Source organism: Stenella coeruleoalba (genome assembly GCF_951394435.1).
Source record: "Stenella coeruleoalba genome assembly, chromosome: 10".
Classification (NCBI taxonomy): domain Eukaryota; kingdom Metazoa; phylum Chordata; class Mammalia; order Artiodactyla; family Delphinidae; genus Stenella; species Stenella coeruleoalba.
The window spans coordinates 9,737,975-9,764,031 of record NC_137156.1 but is presented as its reverse complement, the minus strand read 5'-3'; the positions used below and the strand labels follow the sequence as shown (position 1 = coordinate 9,764,031).

The 26,057-nt window shown below is 43.1% G+C and overlaps 1 protein-coding gene across 2 annotated transcripts in view; it reads right to left on the bottom strand.

Annotated features, from left to right (window-relative positions):
• PHACTR1 (phosphatase and actin regulator 1) overlaps window positions 1-26,057 on the bottom strand; it is a gene marked incomplete at its 5' end in the record, with an annotated part of 543,658 nt that overhangs the window by 303,570 nt on the left and 214,031 nt on the right. Inside the window, one exon of one of the 2 annotated variants that reach the window (XM_079933680.1) lies at window positions 3,243-3,946. The exons of the other annotated variant lie outside the window; for it this stretch is intronic. Of the gene's footprint in view, window positions 1-3,242; window positions 3,947-26,057 lie in introns of those variants that run through there. 2 annotated transcript variants of the gene reach the window in all.

Below are 26,057 nucleotides of genomic sequence, written 5' to 3'. Positions count from 1 at the left end.
AGTGATAACAATAGTAACAGCAGATACTGATTATTAGACGCTAACAGTGCCAGATACCATACTAGGTGCTGTTGTATTCACACGGTATTTTATTTACCCCCATATAACCTCTGAGGTAAGTACTATCGCTATCCAATTTTACAGAGGAAGAAACTGAGCCTTAGAAAGGTCAGGAAACTTGCCCAATGTCACTCACTGAATAGGTGGCAGAATTGGAATTCGAACCTAAGTCAATCGGAACACCAAAAAACTTATGCTCTTAACCAAAGCATCTATATTTCTATGAGAACTGGATTTTCAAGAGCTTCTCAATTTCATACCTTCTGACCAGTTGTCCCATAAACTATTTAACTGTCCCCGAAACGGACATCTAAACTGCAACCTGGCATCTGAACTGCATTTCCCAAACTGTCCCTCACACTGAAAGTAACGTAACATAAAAATCCTCCATAAGACCACAAGTCCTGAGTCTTGGTGTGAAATATATGGGCGCCACAATTTAAGCAGATTACCAAATTTTCGAGAATTAGAGAGGAAGAAAGCGCACTCAACACAAAGTGTTCAGAGCATCACGTACTCTTCTGTGATTCAGAAGGCACTGCTGGATCTTGTGGTGTCTGGAAGTCACCCTTATGAATTTCTATCCTCATTATATTATTGAAGTGCAGAAATGCAGATTTCCAGCAAGTTTCAACAGATAGAAATCTGGATGAAAGGAACTCACTGTGCTGACATGAATTATTTAAGCGGTGCTTTCTTGAGGGACTACCATGGCTTGCAAAAGGGGCTCCATAAACTGTTTTCTTATATTATGAATATTTATAATGTTATGCTGTCGATATTTCAAAAGTGGGCTTTAATTAGAAACCTCGCTATGCTACGCCTTTTGGCTTTGCTGTCATTGTTTAGTTTTGTTTGTTCAGCATCAGAAGATGGGGGTGTCAGGGCCACAGTACAGAGAGGACTCTAGAAATTCACCATCAGCTAAGTTTTTTCAATTCCCAAATACGGTCCATGATCTAAAAGATTTAAGAACCACTGACTCAAGATCATTTTTATTCTAGTACCCAAATATCCTCTCGCAGTGATAACTGTATCAGTCTAAGGAGTTGTTTATACCAGACATATTCAAATCACATAATTTGCCCAAAACTGGGAGTAGGATGGGAAAGAGGGGAAGGGAAGGGCAGCAGAAACTCGAACACATCTTTGCAGGCATCATTCTTAAGCACATTTTCCCTCTGGTTCTAACATCCCCATATTTTGTTTAGAGCATCTTCTGTGGTCAAGAAGAATAGCAATTAGAAATGCACTCTTCCATCCAGCTCATTACAAATAACTGAATTTCGTTTCCTTTTATGGCTGAGTAATATTCCATTGTATATATGTGCCACATCTTCTTTATCCATTCATCTGTCGATGGACATTTAGCTTGCTATTGTAAATAGAGCTGCAATGAACATTGTGGTACATGACTCTTTTTGAATTATGGTTTTCTCAAGGTATATGCCCAGTAGTGGGATTGCTGGGTCATATGGTAGTTCTATTTTTAGTTTTTTAAGGAACCTCCATACTGTTCTCCATAGTGGCTGTATCAATTTACATTCCCACCAACAGTGCAAGAGGGTTCCCTTTTCTCTACACCCTCTCCAGCCTAGAGTCTGTCATACAGAGTGAAGTCAGAAAGAGAAAAACAAATACCATATGCTAACACATATATATGGAATCTAAAAAAAAAAAAAAAGGTTCTGAAGAACCTAGGGGCAGGACAGGAATAAAGACGCAGATGTAGAGAATGGACTTGAGGACACGGGGAGGGGGAAGGGTAAGCTGGGATGAAGTGAGAGAGTAGCATGGACATATATACGCTACCAAATGTAAAATAGATAGCTAGTGGGAAGCAGCCACATAGCACAGGGAGATCAGCTCGGTGCTTTGTGACCACCTAGAGGGGTGGGATAGGGAGGGTGGGAGGGAGATGCAAGAGGGAGGAGATATGGGGATATATGTATATGTACAGCTGATTCACCTTGTTATACAGCAGAAACTAAAACACCATTGTAAAGCAGTTATACTCCAATAAAGAGGTTAAAAAAAAAAAAAAGAACTCTTCCAAACTCACATCCTGCCTATTTCTCCGGTTCTCTAGGACCCAGTGGGGAAAAAAAAAAAAGAATCTTATTCATGCCAAGTGAGCTGTTATCAGTTTGCTTATTGATTTTTATCCCCATGCTGTAAACCTCAAAATGCCACAGCCCCAGTTGGGATCCCACCAAACCCATTCCTTTACTTATCCTTTCATTTTCCCAGTCATCTTTCTTTCTGATCCTTGACAACTTCTCCCTGCACCCACCTTCCGGGAATTAACAATTGCCCATTCAATTTTCCCTCTCCTGTCTCTTTAAGTCAGAAACTTCCCTAGGTTCCTAAGCGCTGGCGGCCTCCGCAGGCGTTCAGGACTCCCAGCAAGTCTCCATGGCAGTGAGATTTGCAAGTGAATCTCCCTGATCTGAAAAAATAGCACCAGTTTCCTAAGCGATCTCTGACTTCCAGACATCTACAAGGGCACCAGTGGGTTTCAAGACATCCAGTGAACCAAGTCCGAGGACTGAAAAACCAAATCAATTGATAGCGGCAGCTCCAAAAAGGGAAAAGTCCCCAAACTGAACAAAATACAAAAGCAATATAAAATCCAACTAAAGGGTACACAAACAGCAGTGAAATGCTTTAAGATTCAAATGCCTACCTCACAGATTTCCCAAAGCTCTCCGCTCACACAGGCATCCTCCGCTGCCTCTGCTCTCTGGCTCCCCAAAAACTATGTTTTCTTAGCCTGAGCAACAGTCGTCTCAAGTGTCAGGCTCTGAAATACACATGCTACACACGCTCCGACAGCCTCTCCGTGCCAGGTAGCCCCTTCTCCTTCCTTCCCAGCCCAGGGCCAGCCCATGCCAATTCCCCGACAGGAGAGCAACTCCTCCATGGGATGGAACTGGGGAAGGGAAGAGCGCAGACAGGAGTTGGGGATCAATTTAAGGCACCAAGGACCGGGGGGCCACCCATCCAGGCGGGAAGGGTCCATCTTATCCCTTTCCTAACCTTAAAACCCCTCCACAGAAGGTTTCTCCAGCCTCGTTCAGATCCCTGAACAAGTTGGCAGACTCCTCCTGGCGTCCCCGGCTCGCACCCAGACCCCTCCAAGGCGGCAACCCCCAGCCTGCAGGACGCGGATAGCTTCTTACCTTTACAAAGCCCCGCTTCTTAAAAGCCTGGCTGGAGCCTCCAAGGAGTTCTGCGTTTTCCTTGACATTGGAAGCCACCAGTTTCAGAAACAGGGCACATTTCTAAATGAAACAGAAAGTAACCCGGGAACCCAGGCCAGACCCCCGACCTGCACTTGGCTTTGGCTCTCCGTAGCCTCTATGAGTCCTGGGACTCAGCCAGCCCGCCCAGCTGTTTCAGCCCGGAGAGAATTCAGAGGAAACTGCAGCTTGCAAGTCTGGAACTCACGGCCTGGGCTTTGCTTTTTTTTTTTTTTTTTAGTATTTGTTGAGCTTTTTAACATGCAGTTTGTCTCCTTCTGCAGGGAATTACTCAGTGAGCCTGTCACCTGACTCACAGCAGCTCCATTATATAATTCAAACTGTGTTACTTGAGTTCTGATCAGAAAACCACACTCCCCTTCCCCCGTCTCCCCTCCCCCGCTTCCTTGGCGTGGAGGGAGAGGCACTCAAAACACCAAACAATGAAAATTAATCTTTCTTGAAACTTCAGTGGAGGGCTTTCCCTGGCAGTCCAGTGGTTAAGACTTCGCCTTCCAATGCAGGGGCTGTGGGTTCGATCCCTGGTCGGGGAGCTAAGATCCCACATGACCGGCAGCCAAAAAACCAAAAAAAACCCATAAAAAAACAGAAGCAATATTGTAACAAATTAAAGACTTTAAAAATGGCCCACATCAAAAAAAATGTTTAAAAAGAGAAGAAATTTCAGTGGAGCTGCTGCATTTTTGCAGTGTATTTTTATTTCCCTTTGGTTTGATTTTTCTCTGGCAGAGGACTTCCTAAATGCCAATGCTGAGTTAGCAGGGATTTCTCAAGATGTAACATCTCAAGATGTAACTGTAGCAGTTTCCTTGACTTTCATTTAGGGTGGCTGTCTGCAGATGAGGTAAATCAGCCAGTGGGTTTGCAAATGACAGAGCTTATCATCAGTTGAACAGCCTCAAGTAGATTTATAGCACCTGTGCAAATGAAATGCAAAGCCTAGAATGTTTATTACTTTAGCCACAGTATCTAAGTTCCCTGAAATGTCAAAGGGGTAGATTGGGTTGAGAGGTCTTTAGCCAACCCCCTGCCCTGACCTTAATCTTCCTAGACCCTCTCCAGCCACCTCAAATAACATAACATCCAACTGAAAACTGCAGGCTTGCTATGCAAACACCACTTAATGGCCAAGCCCCATTCTCTACTATCAACAATGTGGAAATCCTTAAAGCCAATCTAGATGGGTACTTTGAAGCCAGCACTTGGGTGAAAGTAAAAAAATTATTTCAGTCCCATTTTCCCCTTCTTAGCATCTGTCATCTCTGTTCAGATGATATATATTGAGGAGCAAGTATGTTAAAACAGAATTGACCCACGAATGAGATCTTTGAGAAATTTAGGTGGCATAAATAAGCGTAACATTTAAAGCACCATGAAATAATCAACGTTAAAAAACTCCAACCTGTTTGCTTTTTCCATGTCAAAGCTAGATGAACTGTATGCCTTGGAGGATCTGGGCTCCCAGTCTCCTCCCAGCCAGTGGAGACATTGCTGAATATGGGATATACTCCAAAATGGCTGTTAAAGTCTAGGGGAACAAATGCTAATATTGGTCACCTTGTTTTGGTTTTTCCTGGTCTGAGCTCTTTTCTCCCTTCTGCATTTCCTCACTCATATCTACCCAAGGAAATTACCCTGTCTTTCCCGCCAGACTCCAGCAGTGTACTAACAGTAGATACCATTGCTATATTAAACTGTGTGACATTAGACTGATACTGTGCCCAAAGAATAGCTTGCAAAATACTTTGTAACTATCTATCCACATATCCCTCCGAAGTGGGCATGGGATAATTATTATTCTCTTTGTCCAGACCCAAAGAAAGCCAGTAATATAGGTGAGAATTAGAAGTCAAGTTTCCTACTCTCAGAGCTCTATTTTACAAAGGAAGACCAAGATACACATGAAAAAGCAAAAACAAAAACACATGAATGTGTAAACCTGAATGACAGATTGATGTCTGTTTATACCTTTCTCTCCAGGTGTGGTAAATACAATGTAGTGTGGCAGTTGCTATGGTAACCACTTCTTTCTTAATGAGAATAAGGCTACATAGTAAAATATTAGAAAACATCAGGTGGTGAGCGTGGTGCTCCAAGGACAATGGTGCTTTAAGGACAAAGGACAACGCTGCCTGAAAACATGTCAGCGTCTCACACCCCATACCGGACTCCCTGCCATGTTGTGATGGTTACAAAATTCCTGAGCCCACCTGGGTGATGGGACCTGTCCCAAATAAGGAAAGGCATCTGCCCTGCCCCACTCCCACCCTATAGAAGGAAGATATATGTGCCTCGACCAATGAGTAAACGAAAATTTCATCTCAGACCATTCCTTTGTTTTCTGGCTATAAAAACTGATCAATAGCACATGTTCAGGCTTGTCTCTCCCAGACTACTAGGAAGTCGGCCTGCTGTTCTGACAGGGACCCTTCCCTCTAATAAATTCGATCTTCTTTACATTCTGCCTAGTGTCTGGAAATTCTTTTCCAACCCACGTTCGGACCACAACAGTGAGACCCATACTAGTAATGGGAAGAAAAGCAATAACGCAAAATATACCTTTGGTCTGAATATAGTCCTTCAATATTGACACTGCAAAAATCAAATTTCCTAGACCAGTGTTGTCCAACAGAAATACAGTATGAACCATGTATGTAATTTAAAATTTTCTAGCTGTTGCGTTAAAAAAGAAAAAAAACTGGTGAACTTAATTTTGGTAATATATCTGCTTGACCCCACCCAGCCCAGGGGTCCATCTACCTCTTACCTCAAATCCAATCTATTCAAAATATTGTTTCAGACTTCCCTGGTGGTGCAGTGGTTAAGAGTCTACCTGCCAATGCAGGGGACACAGGTTCGAGCCCTGGTCCAGGAAGATCCCACATGCCGCAGAGCAACTAAGCCCGTGCACCACAACTACTGAGGCTGCACTCTAGAGCTTGGGAGCTGCAACTACTGAGCCCACGTGCCACAACTACTGAGCCCACGTGCCACAACTACTGAAGTCCACGCGCCTACAGCCTGTGCTCCGCAACTAGAGAAGCCACCTCAATGAGAAGCCCACGCACCACAACGAAGAGTAGCCCCCGCTCACCGCTACTAGAGGAAGCCCACGCACAGCAACGAAGACCCAACGCGGCCAAAAGTATATAAATTAATTAAATTTTTAAAAATCTTTAAAAAATATTGTTTCAACATGTAATAATATAAAATTATTAACAGAGTATTTTATATTCTTTTCTTCGTACTAAATCTCTGAAATCTGCTATGAACTGTGTGTGTTTTACACTCACATCACATCTCAGTTAAGAGTAGCTACATCTCAAGTGTTCAATGGCCACAAGCGGCCAGTGGCTACCACATCAGATGGACCAGCTTCACGCTATATTTGGTCATTTTGGCTTCAAATTTGTTCTGTGAGTACACATTTGTCTATCTCTACTTGGAACTTTTAGAAAAATGAATTGCATTCATTTGGTTCTAGCTTTATGGCATAATTCAAGTGGTGTTCTCTTGGGTGGAGCAAGAAAATATCAAATAACTTGGAATTGAAATAGTATTAAAGATTCAGCTTCTTTTGTGCCACCAGAGGATCGTGAAGATTAAAAACAATAAACCTCAGGTTTATAAAAAGTTCCTTCCTTGGGTTGTCCCAATCGCCCAAGTTAGGGACCTCAGAGTCATGCTGACTGTCCTTTCTATGTATCCCCTCTCTCTGCTCTCTTCTATCAGCCCCTCATTGTTTTTCAAGTCTGAGGACTTCTGCGATAATCTAGATGAACCCAAGAACTCGTGCCTGGTCTCCCTGCCTCCACTCTCCACCCATTCAAGTTCATATTCTATCCTGCCTTCAGCGTAAACATGCACTGAAAGCAGACATTAATCATGGAGCTTCTCAGGACTTCCCTTCTGGTCCAGTGGGTAAGACTCCATGCTGCCAGTGCAGGGGGGCCCAGGGTCGACCCCTGTTCAGGGAACTAGATCCCGCATGCATGCCAAAACTAAGAAGTCCGTATGCTGCAACGAAGATCCCGTGTGCCGCGACTAAGACCTGGCACAGCCAAAATAAGTATTAAACAAAAAATTCATGGAGCTTCTCAGCTTAAAGCCTTTAATAGCAACCTGCTAACTTTCAAATAAAATCCATACTCCTTGTCACGATATAAGGCAATCATCAACTGGCCTTCTGGGAACTTTCTGGCCCATCTCCTGGCTAACCATTCTTTAATTTTACCCAGGTCTACATTCTTGGCTGTGCCATGATTTCCATGACTCCATGACTTTGTTTAAAGTCTGTTCCTTCTGCCTGGAACGTCCTTCCTTAAAATGCCTACCCCTCACCAAACAGCAAAATCCATCCAGCCTAGCTCCAATATTTACTGTAGCTTTCCTTGATCTTGCAAAATTAACAGCCAACTCATCTATGTTATCATGGCACTTTTATAAACAGATGTGTTATAACATTTATCATGTTCTATTATAATTATATGCTATGCTAGACAAAGATTTCCTCAAGAAGGGAACCCACAGACCACTTACTTTTGAATTCACCTAGGGACATAACAGGATCTCAATAAATGCCTAAGGGATTCCAATACTCTTTTCTTTCCATTTCTCCTTCTTCTAATTGTCTAACCACATGGTACATCATCACCATCATTACATAGCAGCCAATATTTATTTGTACTACTGTGTACCAGACACTGTGTTAAGCATTTTACATAAATTTCATTTAATTCCAACAACAAATCTACGAGGTAGGAACTTAGCCTTGATTTTTAAAAGCGGTGGTATCTTGAATGCCATTTCATTCTTTCAAGAGGTGTTTTAAGGTCATTCTTAGAAACACTGGTTATGACAAGTAGATATGCAGGTATGCTTCTAAAGAACACAAGATTGCATACTTGATCGTTAACTCATTTGTCAACAGGCTACTGCATGTGTCTTGTTTTACAGTTTTAGTCTCTCCATCCCTTCAAAGCTTCCAATTCTTAGCGGGCTGAGAAAACAGAAAACCTAACTTAGTAATATTTTGCGCAGAATAAGAGTATGGTGGCTTTGAGTAAGGGCATGAGAAACCCTGCCCCATCGATATCACAGGATGTGACATTTAGTTTTGTTGCTCAGTCATTTTGGGGTTTACATCTGGCTCTTGAGTCATTTCCACATAATTCAGTTTAGTCGTGCTTTAAAAAGTAGGGGGATCGACACCAAATGCTGGTGAGAATGTGGAGCAACAGGAACTCTCATTCATCGCTGGTGGGAATGAGACATGGCGCAGTCACTTTGGAAGACAGTGTGGTGCTTTCTTTCAAAACTAAACATACTCTTGCCTTGCAATCCAGCAATTGCACTCCTTGGCATTTACCCAAACGGACTGAAAACTTATATCCACTCAAAAACCTGCACACAGATGTTTAGAGTAACTTTATTCATAATTGTCAAAACTTGAAAGCAACCAAGATGTCCTTCAGCAGGTGAATGAATAAATAAACTGTGGTGCATCCAGGCGATGGCATGTTATTCACGCTAAAAAGGATGAGCTATGAAGCCATGAAAAGACACAGAGGAACCTTAAATGTCCGTTCCTAAGTGAAAGAAGTCAATCCAAAAAGGCTCCGTAAGGCACGATTCCAGCTACATGACATTCTGGGAAAGACAAAACAATGCTGACAGTAAAAAGATCAGTGGTTGCCAGGAGTTGGGAGGACGGGAGGGATAAGTGGAGCACAGAGAGATTTTTAGGGCAATGAAGCTACTCTATATGATACGATAATGTATGTCATTGTACATTTGTCCCAACTCATTGAATGGACAGCACCAAGGATGAAACCTTATGTCACCTAAGGACTTTGGGTGATAGAGATGTGTCAGGGGAGTCCTTGTAGTACTGTGTCAGTGTAGATGCTCCAGTTGTAACACACGTAGCACTCTGGTGCCTGAAGCTGACAGCGAGGAAGGCCAGCGCACGGGTGGGGGTAGGGTATACGGGAACTCTCTGTACTTTCTGTTCAATTTTGCTGTGAGCCAAAACTGCTCTAAAAAATAAAATCTATTTTTAAAAAAGTGGAGGGACCAGAGAATGGCTTGTCCATGGGTGCCCAGGGACTGCGCTCACTGGCTTCTGGCTTGATGTACAAGTTGTTTTCCTGCTAGGTTGTCAGTTGCTCAAATTTATTAATTGCTTTCTCCACTTTGTTTCCACACCACCACTAAATAAACGGCATATGCTCAGGGATTAATAAATTCTTGTTTAAATGAAATGAAGGGAAAACACACTTAGTGCTTCGAATAATAAATACGTATTTCCACCCACAGACACAGCATAATGGCTTTAGTGTCAACAGAAAACCTCTTACTGAGGCTGTTTCTGGAGACTCTGGAGCCTGGGACAGCCTCAGGCTTGGAGGAGGGGTTGCCCTGGAAGGTCTGGCGGTTGTGGGGGGGGGGCAGCTAGAAGAGCAGCTAAGTTGAGAAAATTTAACTCTCTCTTTGACTCAAGCCTGGACATGCTCTCTGTGCCCTCGGGGACCAGCCCTTGGTCACCACCTGGCGGATTTACAATACGTTGCCCAGAGCGGGGCTAACTCTGCTGAGCAAAGTACTTGCCCTGCAGCCCTCAGTTTCTTCATGTGTAAAAAGGGACGAGGGTACTGTGGGTTACGGTGGGTGTTCCACGAGACCATGTCTATCATCACTCTGACGCAGCGACAGTGTTAACTGATGGACAATGTTCACTCTTGTATTACATATTATTAGATATTACATGATGATAAAAAAGCACTGGAGATGCCGTTAGGGAGCTCAAATGATGGCAGTGCCTGTGTGAACCCCCCTTCTGCTCTCTCACCACGCTTTCTTTCTACTCAGTTTGCTGTTGGCACATATTGAGATGGTGAATTTATCGACTTCCATGACCTCTGTCTTCCTTCCTTCCTTCCCTCCCTCCCTCCCTCTTTCCTTCCTTCCTTCCGTCCATCCCTCCCTTCTTTATTTTCTTTTTTCCTCCCGCACCTCTTCTCTTTCTCTCTCTCTTTCCAGTTATTATTTTTTAAACGAGCTTATTTTGTCCCTTGCTATTCTTGGCCAACCAACTAGACTCTTTGTGTTGAGATCTTCTTGCCAAAGCCACGTTAAGCTCACCAGGTTGCTAAACTTAGACCAGCCTGTTTCTGTTCTCTCGGAAGATCTGCAATACCATAAATAAGAGAGGTAGCAGGTCAAAAGATTCTTGTTCACAGCTAAGGGGGCTGCTTCACACAGAGCTTCCCAGAAGGAAGACAGAGCCTGACAGGAGGAAGATCTCAGGTCTCAGGCATAATCTATAAGAGAGCAGTTAATACCTCACTCCCTGCCAAGTCAAGGCGACTAGCCAATCTCAAAAGCCATCTTTCAAATTGCTTTTTGGCCAGCCCAGCATAGTGTCCATGTGACAGCTCTACGTTGTGAGAACAAGAAAAAAAGCAGTTTCCCGGAGGGGTAGGCAGTTTCCTTTTCTTTCTACAAGATAAATACCCTTTAATTCTCTCCAAAGCACCATGTGGGATTTATGTGATGACCTGTGTCCAAAAAGGACTAAAGACCCAAGAAAGACACAAGAGGGGAGAGGGGACACACAGTGGCCTTAAAAATGGGGCGAGTGAGGTTTTGAAAGGTGGAGAATACGGTGGAGAGAGCTCTGGGATTGAACTCTAGTCCTGCCCCCTGCTCACTGGAGGCAAAGTAATTGGCCTCCGTTCTTCCCGTATGAGATGCTAATGATAATAAACTGCGGGGAAGTCTGGGGTGACGTCTGTAAAGCATGTATCAGGTGGCCTGGCGGAGAGCAGGTGCAGAATGACCCAGCCAGGTGGGTAGAGCCTCCATTCTTCATGTCTAAAGTGTACAGAGACTGCCGTGTTCCTTCTGTAAAGTTCTTTGGCGGAAGTTAAATGAAACCTCCAGCGAAGGGTAAAGACCACATGTGTGTGTCTTCCCTCTTACACCCCTGCCCCCCTGCCCCGGCCCCAGATCTCCATGCTGCAGATTATATTTTCCACAGATGGACACAACTGTATCTCCCATCCCACATACTGGTCTAGAACCTCGCCACTCCCCTGTCAAGAGGTGGGATCGAATTCCTCTCCCTCTGAATCCGGGGGAGGGGAGGGGCGCTTGGATCGTGCTCGTAGCCTGTGCAGTAGAAGTCTTCCTGTGGGACCACAGAGGCTAGGTCATAAAAGGCAAGGCAGCTTCCACCTTATTAGCTGGAATACTTGCTCTTGAAGCCTTCAGCTGGCAGGTAAGCAGGTGACTGCATTGGGGCCACCATGCTATGAGGAAGCCCAACCTGGCCCATGTGCAGAGACCATGGAGAGAATTTCCAGAAGCCCCACCCTCTCCCCCCAACCCCACATCACTGACTGACGGCAACCTCAAGAGAGACCAGAGCCCAAAATCACACATCTGAGCCCTTCCTGAGCTCTCGATCCATGTTGATGGAATGTAGATGATAACACACAACAAAACCCAACTGGGGAACATCCCCAGCGGTCCAGCAGTTAAGGCTGTGCGCTTCCACTGCAGGGGGTGCGGGTTCGATCCCTGGTCGGGGAGCTAAGATCCCACATGCCATGCAGTGCAGCCAAAAAAAACCAAAAAAAAAACAACCCCAAAACAACCATGATTGGAAGAGAATCATGGCCTCCGTTACACTCTCCTAGAGCAACGTAACATAGGGTTCAAGGATCAGACCTGGGAACTGGGGAGAACCAGGGTTTAAATTGACCCTACTACTTCAGCTTGTGACCCTTAACAAGTCCACATGTCTAAAAAGGTGATAAAAATAATGCCTAGGGACTTCCCTGGTGGTCCAGTGGTAAAGAATCCGCCTTCCAATGCAGGGTCGATCCCTGGTTGGGGAACTAAGATCCCACGTGCTGCGGGGCAGCTAAGCCCATGCGCCACAACTGCTGAGCCCGTGCGCCTCAACTAAAGAGACAAAACCCACACGCCGCAATGCAGAGCCCGTGCACTGCAACAAAAGATCCTGCATGCCATAGCTAAGACCCGATGCAGGCATAAAAATAAAATAATAATAATGCCTAGGTCATAGGATTATTGTCAGGGCAAATGAGGTGGTCCATGTTAAGTTCTTAGTATCATGACGGGCACAGAGCAGACACACATCTTAGATATTGTTTGTCATCACCGTCATCACTACCACTAACTCTTCTAATCATTACGATGAGTTTTGTTTCTAAGGCCTTAGAGCTGGCGAGAATATACCCCCTTTTCCTTTAATCACACTTTCTTCTATTTAGACATGTGCCCTTCAACCCATAATCTGTACAATTGCGTTTCTCAGCCTTCATGCTAATGTTGCAATCATGAGGAATTGTTTTAAAAAATCCAATCAGTCTTAACTCCTTCATCCTGCTCACCCGGAATAAGCCATCACTTTGCCCTCAATGTTTTTGACTGTCTTAGTCATCATTACCTAGGAAACGCCAAATATTCTGGAGCAGGAAGTCTGTTTTGACTAAGCATGCAGACCCATCTATCTACGTCTGTTGGACCACTCAACTCAGCATTTCCTTCCGTGATGTGGAAGGGCTCATCCAGTACCTACAATGAGCCAACAGAGGAGAAAATTAAGGCTCAGAAAGATTGGAAACAGCATTAGAGTTTCATTGTTCATTCACTAACTCCTTTGTATATTCATTCGATCATTCAACAAATAGCTATTAACAGCTTTCTCTCTGCCAGGCTCTGGACATACAAACATGAACAGTCTCATTACTTTTTTTTTTTTTTTGCGGTGCGCGGGCCTCTCACTGCTGTGGCCTCTCCCGTTGCGGAGCACAGGCTCCGGACGCGCAGGCTCAGCGGCCATGGCTCACGGGCCCAGCCGCTCCGCGGCATGTGGGATCTTCCCAGACCGGGGCACGAACGCGTGTCCCCTGCATCGGCAGGCGGACTCAACCACTGCACCACCAGGGAAGCCCCAGTCTCACTACTTTTGATTTTGATTTTCCCCCAGGTCATTAATTCAATACATTACTCATTCAAAAATAAACATTCTGTTTTTCCATGCGTTTTTTTCCATAGTCTCTACTGTTATGAAGCTTATAGTTTTGCTCAAGGGCAGATAATTAAACATACAACAATGGTAAAGAGCTATTGAAGGGGAAACAGAGATTTGTGCTTAGTAATAGGACTTAGTCTGGAGGAATGGTGAAAGAGGGCTTCCTGGAGGAAGTGGCTTTATATGGGGACTGAAAGAGAAGTGGGAGTTAGCCAGATGGAAGGTGGGCAGAAAGGGAGAGTGATGTAGGCAGGGTCAACTGCTTGTGTGAAGGTCCTGAAACCAGAGCAAGTGTGGGAATAACTGAGGAACTAGAAAAAAAATCTCAACCCAAAGGTCACCAGGAAGTCTTCAATATTCCTTTGATCTCCACTCCCAGAATTTGCCTTTGTCCTTTCTACTTTTTCTGGCTTACAAAGTGCATGTTTAATAAATGCTCGTGGAACTGCTGTTTGCTTATAGTAATCTGATGGCACTACTATTTTAAGGGGACAGACATGTTTTGTTGAAGTACACAGCTATACACACACATACATACACAAACCCCCAACACTTTTAATAAATTCAAAATAAGGGAGTTGTTTTCAGTTTATGTTTTTTTAAAAAGTTTATGCTTATAGACATTGTTTAATTAATTTTATTTCCTATTTATTTTTTAGTTAAAAAATTAACTATAGATATGTCATTGTGAATGGTGAGGTGATTTTTCTTAATTAACTCCATTGCTGTTTAATCCTCCTTAACATGTTTTCCATTCCCAGGCAGCTGGCTTTTGTCATGAAGCAAATAGAGAGGTAAAACTGTAACTGGGCAGATTGAACTAGACGCTTAGAATTGAGTGTACCTAAGAGCCCAGAAGTTGGAATCAGCCTCTCTCCCCGTACGCACTACACTGGGATTTCTGCTATTAATGCCCAGACACACTGTGATTTCTGCTTTTCTTTCTGTGGCTGCTGTCTGGTAATAAAAGAAGAGCTGTCTGTTTTGTCATCTGTAGAACAGAGGGTAATGTCTCTTAATTAAAGAAAGGAAGTGGAGCAATGTAGTGAGAACATTGCAATTGTTTCCAATTAATTCCACATGCAGTTTGGCAAAGCTACTAACCCATAAAATGACCTAGGATCTAAATACGGAGAACAATAATCTTTTATCGGTCATTTTTCTATCTTCCCAGCGAAAGCAAGAAAAGTCCAAGGCCAGATGCATAGAAGGTCTACAGACTTACAGTATCATAAGTTCCTGACTATAATCTTAAATAGAAAAGAAATTTACATGTGCCATTCAGAGCTTATGAATTCCCACATGTTCTACAACCTCTATAATTCATCATGTATTGACAGGTGTCCGTTCAACCACCAGTGCAGCAGTTATTTGACTGTTTACATCATTTGTCACCAAAGCAAAGGCATCTTCATGGTCATGGAAGAGCAGGAAAGACCTTTTCATTCCATCAGACATTGCATTTCTAAATCCTTCAAGGATAGAGAATGAGTGTGTCATGCACATCCATGAACCCCTAAAAAGTATCTCATGGAACATCTTACTCCAGCCCCATAATACCTTTTAAAAAAATTAGGGTAAAATACACATAACGTAAAATTCACCCTTTTAAGGAGTATAATTCAGCGCCATTTAGTACATTCACAATGCAACCATCACCACTTTCTAGTTCAGTAATATTTTAATCAGCCAAAAAGGAGACCGTGTAGCCAAGAAGCACTCACTCCCCATTTTCACAATACTACGTCCCTGACTCACGTTGCAATGGCTCACCCGTCTCAACATTATTCGCAGCTCTGCAGCTCCCCGGAATCCCAGGGTTACACTTAAAGGATTTTTAGCTCCCACCTGCTTTAGATGAGATTCAAGCAGAGAGGCGGGAAGTGGTGAGAGGGCAGGAGTGGCATCCAGCTGCCAGCTCCCCAAGGGTCCTGAGCTGGGCGCCAAGACTGCTTATCTCTTCTTTCCTTTCAGTCAGCCCTCCTGCACCAGGGTTTTCTACAGGCTTCTGTTCACAGTTATACTGTGCAAGGAAGACGCTTCCTTTACTTTACAGGGGAGATTTATGCCATAACAAATGGTTATTAAGAGCACTGCATGCAATGGGCCAAGTGATGGACGCCATATAGGAGGCTGGTTAACCATCACTTACTTGTCACGAATCTGCTGCCACTCTGGGGATACTCCTTAAAGGGATGTTTACTACTGGTGTGGTTTAGCGTTTCACCAACTGAAGGTTTATCCAAACGTACCGGGGGCCCAAGGATTTTCCGTAGGTGGACTGGCATGGGTGAGTGACCTTGGCCGTAACCCTCGCCAGTAGCAAATGATGGCTCACATGGAATTGGTACCATAGGGACCCCAGGAAGCATAACACCCAAGTGAAAACTATATGCTTGTTATGCGAACACCTCTGAAAAACCAAATCCCCAACGAGCCTCTACTTTAAACCATACTGAAATTCCCAAGGCCCATCTATATAAATATCCTGAAGCCACCACTGTCTTGGGTGAAGGTAGTAAGAGTCATTTCGGTCTGCCCTTATTTTTCTGTCCCAGCACCTGCCATGATAGGACAGCAAGTGTCTCTGTCCAAACGATACATATTGGGGGCAAGTGTGTCCAAACGTTGGAATTCATCTATTTGTAAGAGGCTGAGAAATGTAGATGGCATAAACGAGCATAACACTTAAGAGTTTCATTAAACATGGCTATCATCGTAAACATTTCCAACCTGTTTGCTTTTTACATGGCAAAGCGAGGACGAGCTGTATGCAGGACATGACACAGGGAGGCTGGGAGTGGGCATTTCAGTCCCTTCTGGCAGCCACATGGTCCCCAAAGCTCTGTGAGAACTCATCTCTTCTTCCATTCAAGGTTTGAAGTGTATTGAAATTCTAAAGTGTTTCAATTCTAAACTGAATTCCGGCCAGCCATCTATAAAGCAATTTTATCTCCACTGAATATTTCACCATCCTAAATAGAAACTCTTCCAGCCTATTACTCTGTTATTTAAATTGTTACTAAAGAAAAGTCATGCTAAAACAAATATATTGAGGCTTCCATGAGTTAGAACGCAAACCTCTCACAACTGCACTCTGTATGAGAAATTCATCTTTTAACACTGAAAGATGAAAGGCAATTTTAAGAAGCCTGAACAATTCCATCCTACACTGTGAGTTATTTAATTGCGGTAGGAATACATGTACCAAGAAGCATTCCTTAATTAGTCTAAACCTAAAACAGCAGTTGTTAAAAGTGAGACTTGAGCTGACGCAACAGGGTGTGCTCTAGCCATGTGGGGCAGAGACCGCGATGCTTTTCAGGTTTTATTTTTGAAGTTTGGGTGACTACAACTTAAACCAATAGCAGAGGGGAAAGGAATCATTTATCTGTCTCTCTTATTACACCTCTGCTGCAAAATGTTTCCTTTTTTGTAGCATTTACCCAGCTAGCGAGGTGTTACTCTGTGTCCTGAGGACTGAAGCGTCTGCGGTTTGATCACAAATTGTATAGTAAACAAACTGAGACAGATGATTGCCACCCTAATTCATGATAAAATGGGAAAAGAAACGGCACTCATTTAATTCAGCACCCTTGCTTGATATAAAACTTGAGCAACCAACAAGCAGCAGTTTGGTGTAGAAGAAAAAGTTTTGGACACAATGTCAGGACACCTGGATGTGAGGTCCCCCTGCCACCTCGGGCACGCCCCTCACTCCCTGGGCCTCGGTTCTCTTCGGTGCTTTCTTAGGTTGCACGCATTTCTGAGATGCTAGGACCCTGTGATCAGGAGGGTACAGCAATACACAGCAGTGGGGTGGCATGAAGATTGGCCTTGGCTAATCTACTGCTTTCCTCTAATTAGTACGCGCCATGAGTAAGCCTTAGACTTGGATGGGATTTTACAGATGAGGAAATAGTTCTGGAGAGGACAAGTGTCTTGTCGACAGTCACACGGTTAGTCAATGTGGGAGAGTGCAAACCAGGGATTTCTGTGCTAGGTCATCTAGGGCCATCTCTCCTCAGATTACAGAGAAACCAGGCGCCATCTGAATGGAAGGCTTCACACCTGCACTTCTCAGTGCTACTCACTAACCTCGGACTAGCAAAAGATCACAGCTTTTGGGATCGAGAATTCTCGGTTCTGGTTCATCGTGATTTTGCCACACGATGCAGCCTCTATGTGTCCTATTTTAACCTTTTTCTAAGAGAAGCTGTATTATGCAGTGATCAACAGTGTGGGTCTAACACAAAGGTTTGTATGTGAATGTTCATAGCAGTTTAATTTGTAATAGCCCCCAAATGGCTATTAATATAGCCCAATGTCCACTAACAGGTGAATGGAGAGACGAACTGGGGTGTATCCAATACAACGGAACACTACTCAGCAATAGAAGTGAACTGTCGATACCTGTGATGTGGATGAATCCCAAGCTAATTATGCTGAGTGAAAGAAGCCAGACGAAAAAAGAGTTCATACTATATGATTCCATTTGTATAAGACTGTGGGAAATGCAAGCTCATTTATAATGACAGAAAGCAGGCCAGTGGTTGCTTAGAAACGGGAGTGTGAAAAGGGATGGATTGGGGAAGAGATGGTGAAAAGGAGGCGTGAGGAAACTTTTGGGAGTGAGGCAGATTCATTATCTTGATGATATGATGGTTTCATGAGTATATACATATGCTAAAACTTCTCAGATTCTACACTTCAAATACGTGCAGTTTATTGCAGAGCAATTATACCTCAATACAGCTGTTCCAAAAAACAACCCTCCCCCAAACCTCAAGGGGCCTGGAGTTGAAACCCAGCCTCACGATCCCCTAGCTATGTAACCCTTGGTGAGTTACTAACCTCGTCTCCAGGAGGACGATACTCATTTCTATCTCACAGTGTTGCTGTGAGGATTAAATGAGTTAATCCTTGTAAGGTTCTTAATACAAACTAGCTCTTATTATTATTTTCCCAGAACCACAGAAAAAGGATTCTGTTTTATCTTTTGCATCTCATTCCCATAAGATTTGAATTCATTAGTCTATTTAAGCCATATTAAAGTAAGGCTCATTCACGCAGGTTTTTCAGATCTCTACTCAGCAACCCTTTCGGGAGCTTTTTCCTGACCACGCTCTAAAATAGCACCCCTTCCCCAGTCACTCGTGAGACACTTTCTGATTTATTTTCCTCCCTGACACTTATCGCCATCTGACGCTACCTTATACATTTGTTTACTCTGTCTCCCTTCACTGGAACATAAGCTCCCTGAGACTAGGGAACTTGGTCTGTTGGGTTCACTGACATAAAAGTCACTCAAGAAGTGTGTGTTGAGTGTTGAATAAATGAATGACTGCATTATCTCCAAGAACCTTCCTTGGTGGTGGTGGCAGTATGGTGGTAGCTGGCCATCACCATGGCACTGTGCATACTGGTAGCGTGTATATGTCCATGGTCCCCTGCGATCGCTGCAGCTGGCCTAACCCCATAGATAGCTGGGCAAAAAGAAGACCGGAAATTGGTCAGATCAGTGAGTCCTAATTTCACTTCATTCCTGGCTCTGCAGGAGTTAGAGACTGCATAGGCTGAATAATGTATTTGAAAAAATAAGATCAGGGCCTGGGACTGTTACTAAAATGATGAAGAATAGAAATCTAAAGTTTTAGAAAGTTGTGAACATGTAGGCTTTGGTGGAATCCGTCCCTAGACTCTTTCTTTTGATAGTCAATACGAAGGGAAATTGGATTAAAAATTGGGTCCAGGGTACAAAGTTACCCTTGCCCTCCAGGAGCCCTGTAAAGTGAAACCAATTGGTTTTGGCTTGGGTAACTCAAGACCTGCCCAGACTGTCTTTTTTCCTTCTTTTGAATTCTACGAATGCAGGTTACATGTCTAAGCCTCAAAGAAGTTAATTGTTGACTTGCTTCCATGTGCCTGTCCTGTCCTCCTCCTGCCATGTCCTGTAGATGCTATTTCTGCAAGTTTGAAGCTTTAGGAGAAATGTGGACATGGCATTAAGGTCAGTTCAGTGTTATATCTTCTAAAAAGATGCATCTAAACAACACTCTGTGGAAGGTACGCTTGGACCTGCAATTGTATTGCAATCAATCCTTGTGTGAGTCCGTTTATTTGATATCTTTGTATGTGCAGATCACAGAATTTATTCTGCCTTGAACTCTCTCCTTAGGAATCTCCAAACAATGCCTTATAAATAAGTAGCACATGTTGCAATGTATACAAAAGACTTCCTGAATTAGCATTTGTCATCTTTTATGTTTTAATTATCTCATTTGATCTCTTTATTGTTGCAATTACATTCTAATTTTGAGTGCAGACACTTGAGTGCCCTGGGCTAGATGAATCAATTAATATTACAATTACTATGATAGCAATAGAAATATAAGTAGATAGGTGGTTACAGTCCTCCAGATCCATTACTTTAATTCTGAATAGGAGTCTGGCTGTGGAAAATTCTTTCAGACTAGTTTGAAGTTAAAAAAAAAACAACGAGATTCTTCCTCAAATCCTAAAGGCACATAACGGGTTTGGATTTTTTTTTTTCGGTTTTGTTTTGTTTTGGTGCTAAGTCAATACTTTTTTTTTTTTTTTTGATGCAAGCATGCATAGCTCTTTAAGGAACAACACGACTCTCTTTATCTTCTTTTCTACAACCCTTAGTCTGAAATCTCACAGCAGAGGCCTTGATCAATGGCTCTCAATGAACAAGGAGTTTGAGCCGGTTGTCAGGGCATTAGGGTTCAGGCAAAATAAGGAGACATATCTCAGCCATGGGGTGACCTCCCTGTTCAGGGCACAAGTCTAAGAGATCTTCCAGAAGCCCACTGCCTCTCACACAAGACACACAGGCTGGCAGCCACCATGAGGGCAGGGCCCAACACAGAACTGAGTTCGTTCTTGCAGCTTTGAAGGAACCCTATGGTTAGATGGAAATAAAATGAGGAAGACAGGGTCCTAAGGTCTTTTTCAGTCCCAAGAAAGATATTCATCCTCCAGATTACTTCTCCCCTATCAGACTACCCCCAAACCAAAACACACACACATACAGAGTTACCAACATCTACATATTCACATGCAAACACATGCATGCCATAAATAAGATAATAAATCAATATCTGAGACGCTCTTTTCCCTTTATCTGAACTTCTATGTTGTAACATCAATATGTAGTATATTGTGCTTTTCGTTCTTATTTGTTCTCTAAACCATGGGTGCATTTTGTTCACACGTTGGTTTGAAGCCATCCGTAACATTTATTGAGTCTTTGCTATGGTCCACACAGTGACTATTATCTCATTTAATCCTTGTAGCAACCCTGTGAGGAAGATGCCACAGATAGGGAAACTGGGGCACAAGAGGGGTACATAACCTGGTGAGGTAGAGACAGGGTTTTGTACATCTTGAGTGTCCCTCAAAGAGCAGTACAAACACGTACAAGGTGGCTAGCAGAAAACTATTAGAGTTTAACCCATCTGGTGAGCAAATGCATGCTTTGTCAGGGTCCTTGGGAGTTGATGCAAATCTGAAATGATCCTCAAAACCATGGCTCATCAGAGCCATGGAGTAAGTCTTATGGACTGTCACGGGTTGAATTGTGCCCCCCCCCAAATATATGAAATTCTAAGCCCCAGAACATGTGAATGTGACCTTATTTGAAAACAAGGTCTTTGCAGATATAATCGGGTTAAGACGAGGTCATTAGGGTGGGTCCTAATCCAATGTGACTGGTGTCCTAATGGGAAGAGAAGAAAGCCAAAGACAGACGTGTACATAGGAAAGATAATGTGAGACCCACAGGGGAGAAGGCCATGTGACAATGGAGTCAGGGGTTGGAGTAATGCCTCTACAAACCAAGGAACACCAAGGGTTGCAGTCTGCCACCAGAAGCTAGAAGAGGCAAGAAAAGTTCCTTCCATAAATTCTTCAGACAGAGAACGTGGCCTTGCTGACACCTCGATTTTGAACTTCAAGCCTCCAGAACCGTGAGAGAATCAACTTCTGTTGTTTTAAGCCACCTAGTTTGTGGTACACTGTTGCAGCAGCCCTGGGAAACCAGTATACACACCAACCCGTATTTTCCCTTTTTATACAAGATCAAAGAATAAATGTCCTCTCTGACTTCTACAGGTTCCTTAAACAAGGCTCATGCTGAGTAAAGAATTGCCCAGCTGCAGCTGGGACCCCAGTAGGTGTGGGCTAATGTAGTTTATGTAGGAGCTCTCTTGAGGAGTCCATGGTTTCTAGGGAATGCAACTCTAGTCGAAGGGTCCACTCAAGGTTTGGCACTGCTGGTCCTGAAACTGAGCAGGATCCTGTGGGGTTCCTGGGCACAAAAGCCATTCTGTGTCCCCCATTTCTTGGAAATTACAGGAAATAGGCTTCATTCAGCCTCCATGACCTTCCCTGAGTTCCAGTGAGCAAGTTCAAACAGTTGCTAATTAGGGAAGGGAGGGGATGCAGAGACAATGGAGGAACAGTCAAGAAACAATAAAGCAGCCTTGGGGCAGGGTCCTGCTTCCCCCTCAAGGGATACACAAAACAATATCTTCGCAATGTTTTGCAGATACTGAAACCCCACCAGGTGGGAGAAGTTAACTGTCTGCTGCCCACAAGCATGTAGATCCCAGACCAGTTGGAGACAGAAGGTTGATGATGTTGACCCCCAATTACCTCATCACCAACCAATCAGAAGAATGTCCACGAGCTGATCACGACCTCTTTGAACACCATTGCTATAAAACTTCTCACTACCCCTTCCAGATGGGGACACACAGTTTTGAAGGCATTAGCCCCCTGTGGTCACCTTTGCCTGGCAAAGCAACAAAGCTATTCTTTTCTACTTCACCCAAAACTCTGTCTCCGAGATTTAATTCGGTGTCAGGGTACAGGGGCCGGATTCAGCTTCAGTCCCACTCTTGCTTCATCCATATTCCCCAAAAGGGAAAAGTCACCTTTTGGGAATATGAAGACATTAAGATGTGCCTCCAGATCAGAAGGAGAAAAGCTATCCTGAGGTGTAGTCAGGTATCTAATTATCCTGGCATGAAACTCATTTGTTGGCTCTTTCTGATTTGGCGCTGGAGTTCCAGACTCTGTCCTGTGTTGGCCCATCAAGAATCTTCACAGATCTTTAACAAAAACAGTCCTTTTGGGGGATATATTGTTTTCATTCTGAGATTATGCTTTTCTATTTTTAAAATGTTAACATGTCCTTTGTTTTGTGAAATGAAGGTGATTCTAAATAGTAAGTTTTTTTTTTCTTTTAATAGCCTTCCTGGACAAAATAAACAAAGTTGGTATTCCTACGCCAATCCCTGATTGTTTATTGAAATTTTATAATCTGTTCCATGGAAGTTCAAAGTCTGACCTTCTCAGTTAGGCTGTTTGTAGCCCAGAGCTGTATCGGCTACCTTCTTCCTGATCTACTGTTTAGCAGGGAAATATAATGGAAGAGAGATGACAGAAAAAAGAACTGAGAAAACCGAGGGGTTTCTTTACATATAATTTACATACAGAGAAATGCACACATTTTAAGAGTCATTTTGTTGAGTTTTGACAAGTGCAGAACCCATGTAGGAAAGCTTGAGTTTTAATTCCAGCTCTACTCCTATTCACCTATAGGACATTGAACATGTTATGTAAAGTTTGCTCATCTGAAAACAAAGAGGATGGACTAGCAGGTCTCTAGAGATACTTCTCATCCCAACAAGCAGATGTTGAGGGCCAACTGACTCTGATTTTTTTTTTGGAAGTCCTCTTTTTAGATGAAGAGTCAACTCCATGTTTATTTTTTCTACAAGTACATGGTGAACACATGCTAATAGCATGGCCCTCTTCTAGAGCTGGGGACATAGCAGGGAATTGTCCATGAAATAGTTTGAAAAGAAAAAAGTACTTTGATTCAGTTGATACTGTTGGTGCTCATCTCAATGAAGATAACAGAAAGAATCAGCTTGGAGACGTCCATTCGTGTCATGGATTCTAACAGATATATTTGCTACCTTTGTCTCCTTCTCTTTTCTCCTAGTTTTCATAGCATTTAGATTCTCAGATTATGATCTGACCATCATTTTTTGAAATATCCCTTTAGAACAACTAGTTTTATTAAGTGAAATGTCTTTTCCCATGAACATTTTAATTCATATAATCATTCTCGAGTATGCAGATATTTGTGGGACATTTACAGCTTATAACTTATGATTGAATTGCCAACCGTAAGAAAAATATGAAGTCAATACCTCATTAAGATTTGGAATGAATGCTAGACATACAGATAGACACGTAAGATCAAGGGTAATGACTTGTGAATTTCAGTCCCCCCGCCCCGCCATTCCCAAACTCTGTAAGCCCAGGCAAGCAGTTGAACCTTACTGAACCTCAGTTTCTTTATGTGTAAAATGGGATAAAATAACAGTGCCCATTTTTTAGGGTTATTATGAGGATTAATGAGATAATGCTGATGAAGGATTAAGGAACTGTCTTAGCCCATTTGGGCTACTATAACGAAATACCACAGCCTGGGTGGTTTATAGAGAACAGAAATTTATTTATCACAGTTCTGGAGGTTGGAAGTCCAAGATCAGGGTACCAGCATGGTCAGGTGAGGGCCCTCTTCCAGGTCACAGACTTCTCATTGTATCTACACAAGGTGGAAGATGCTAGGGATCTCTGTGGGGTCTCTTTTCTAAAGCACTAATCTCATTCATGAGGATTTCGCCTTAATGATTCCCAAAGGCCCCATCTTCTAATACCATCATCTTTGAGGAGTTAGGATTTCAACATATGAATTTTGGCAGGGGAGGTAGAGCACAAACATTCAGACCCTAGAGGAACCGTCAGGATCACTGAAAGAAGTTTATTATTTGAGGAATTGGAATTGTTTAGCTTAGAAGAGAGAAGAATAAACAATGATTTCACAAATGTCTTTGAGTATACAAATGATAACTAGAATGACAAAAGACTTGGAGATCTCTTGAAAAGATTAAAGAATACATGGGCTTCCATTATAATGAGAAGAGGTTTGGTTATAAAGAAAACAAAAGAAAGAAAGAAGGAAAAGATGTATTGCCTAAATACTGATTACACTGGAACTAGCTAACAAGGAGAACTTATGATTCCCATCCTTGGGGATATCCAGGAATACTGCTGGTCACTATTGCTATCTTGGATGGTCTGCATATTTACGATAGAGACAGGCAGATGAATAAGAGAGCTTTTTGAAATTCCGTACTAAACTAGGATTCCAGAACAGGATCTGTGACTCTCTTCCTGTGAGATCCAGGACAAGCCAAGCTACATCCTGGGCTACACTGTTGTTCTCAGAAGACATCACGTGGTAATGGCTCAGTCACAGGCAGGAGAATACAGGTAATCAAAGGAAAGCAGTTATCTAGAGTTGTGGGCCTCAGACTTGAATATGCATCCGAATTATCTGGAAGGCTAATTTAACACAGATTTCTGGGCCCCACCCCCAGAATGTGTGATTCAATAGTTCTGGGGTGTGGGACCTGGGATTTGCTTTTCTAAAAGTTTCCAGAGGATGCTGATATAGTGGTCTGGAGACCATACTCTGAGAACCACTGATCTGTAGAGAAAGGGATGCTGAGAGGGGAAGAGTCCTACTGTCTGAGTGATGTCTGAATGCCAGAGTGGTGGCCTTGGTCCCAGCTGACTGAATCTCCCAGTGATGAGAGGCTGAGATCACCAACGAAATGAGTGATAAACCCTTTCCTCTCTGTCCTCAGCACACCCCTGCCAACCTCTGCTGGTCTGCACTTTGCAGGAAGTATACAAGGGCAAGCCAGAGTGCACACCCCTAGGCCTTTGTGCTTATGTGAATCCGTTTGTGCGGGATTCTGCTTTGTGAATATCACCTCTATTTAGCTGGAGTCTCTGGATGCTGACATGAACATTTTCATTTCATTCATCCCTTAACTCATTCACCCATCAAGCCAGGCTTTAAATACGTACTCAGTGTTTATGAGTACATAAACTACGTACTATGGTGTGTGCTTACGCAGACTCTACTTCCAGTCTTCTCCTGGATTTATTTTGGGTCCCTGGGCATTGATATTAACTTGCCATGGTAGAGACTGCTGACCCCTTTCTTTTAGTAAGAGAACCCCCTCCATTTAGTAGGACATATAGCAATTGTGCTCAAAACTAAGTTTGCCAACCCTCCATGCAGCTAGGTTTGACCATGAGACTAAATTCAGGCTAAAAGGGGATGAATCAAAGTAATGTGTATGGCTTTGGGGTTATCTACTTTAAAGAGAAACGTGCTTCTCCAAACTTCTCTCTCCTGTCCCACTGTCTGAGAAGTGAGAGTGGCTGGAACAATCCTGGAAGCCACATGTTGAAGACGGCAGAGCCGCTCCACCAGCCCTGGACCACTCCTTCCTAGGCTGTTATGTTAGAGGAAAACAAATTTCTATCTTGCTTAAGCCACTGTATTTTGGGGCCTCTTTGTTATAGCAGCTTAGCCTCTACCTTAACTAATACAATTGCCTACATTGCTGTCTTTTGCATTCGTTTGGACTCAAGATTCAGCTCAAACTTTTCTTCTTTTTTTTAATTGAGGTATAATTGTTTTACAATGTTGTGTTAGTCACCTCAAACTTTTAGAATCATGGTACTGATACATTCTTTCTTAAGCCTAG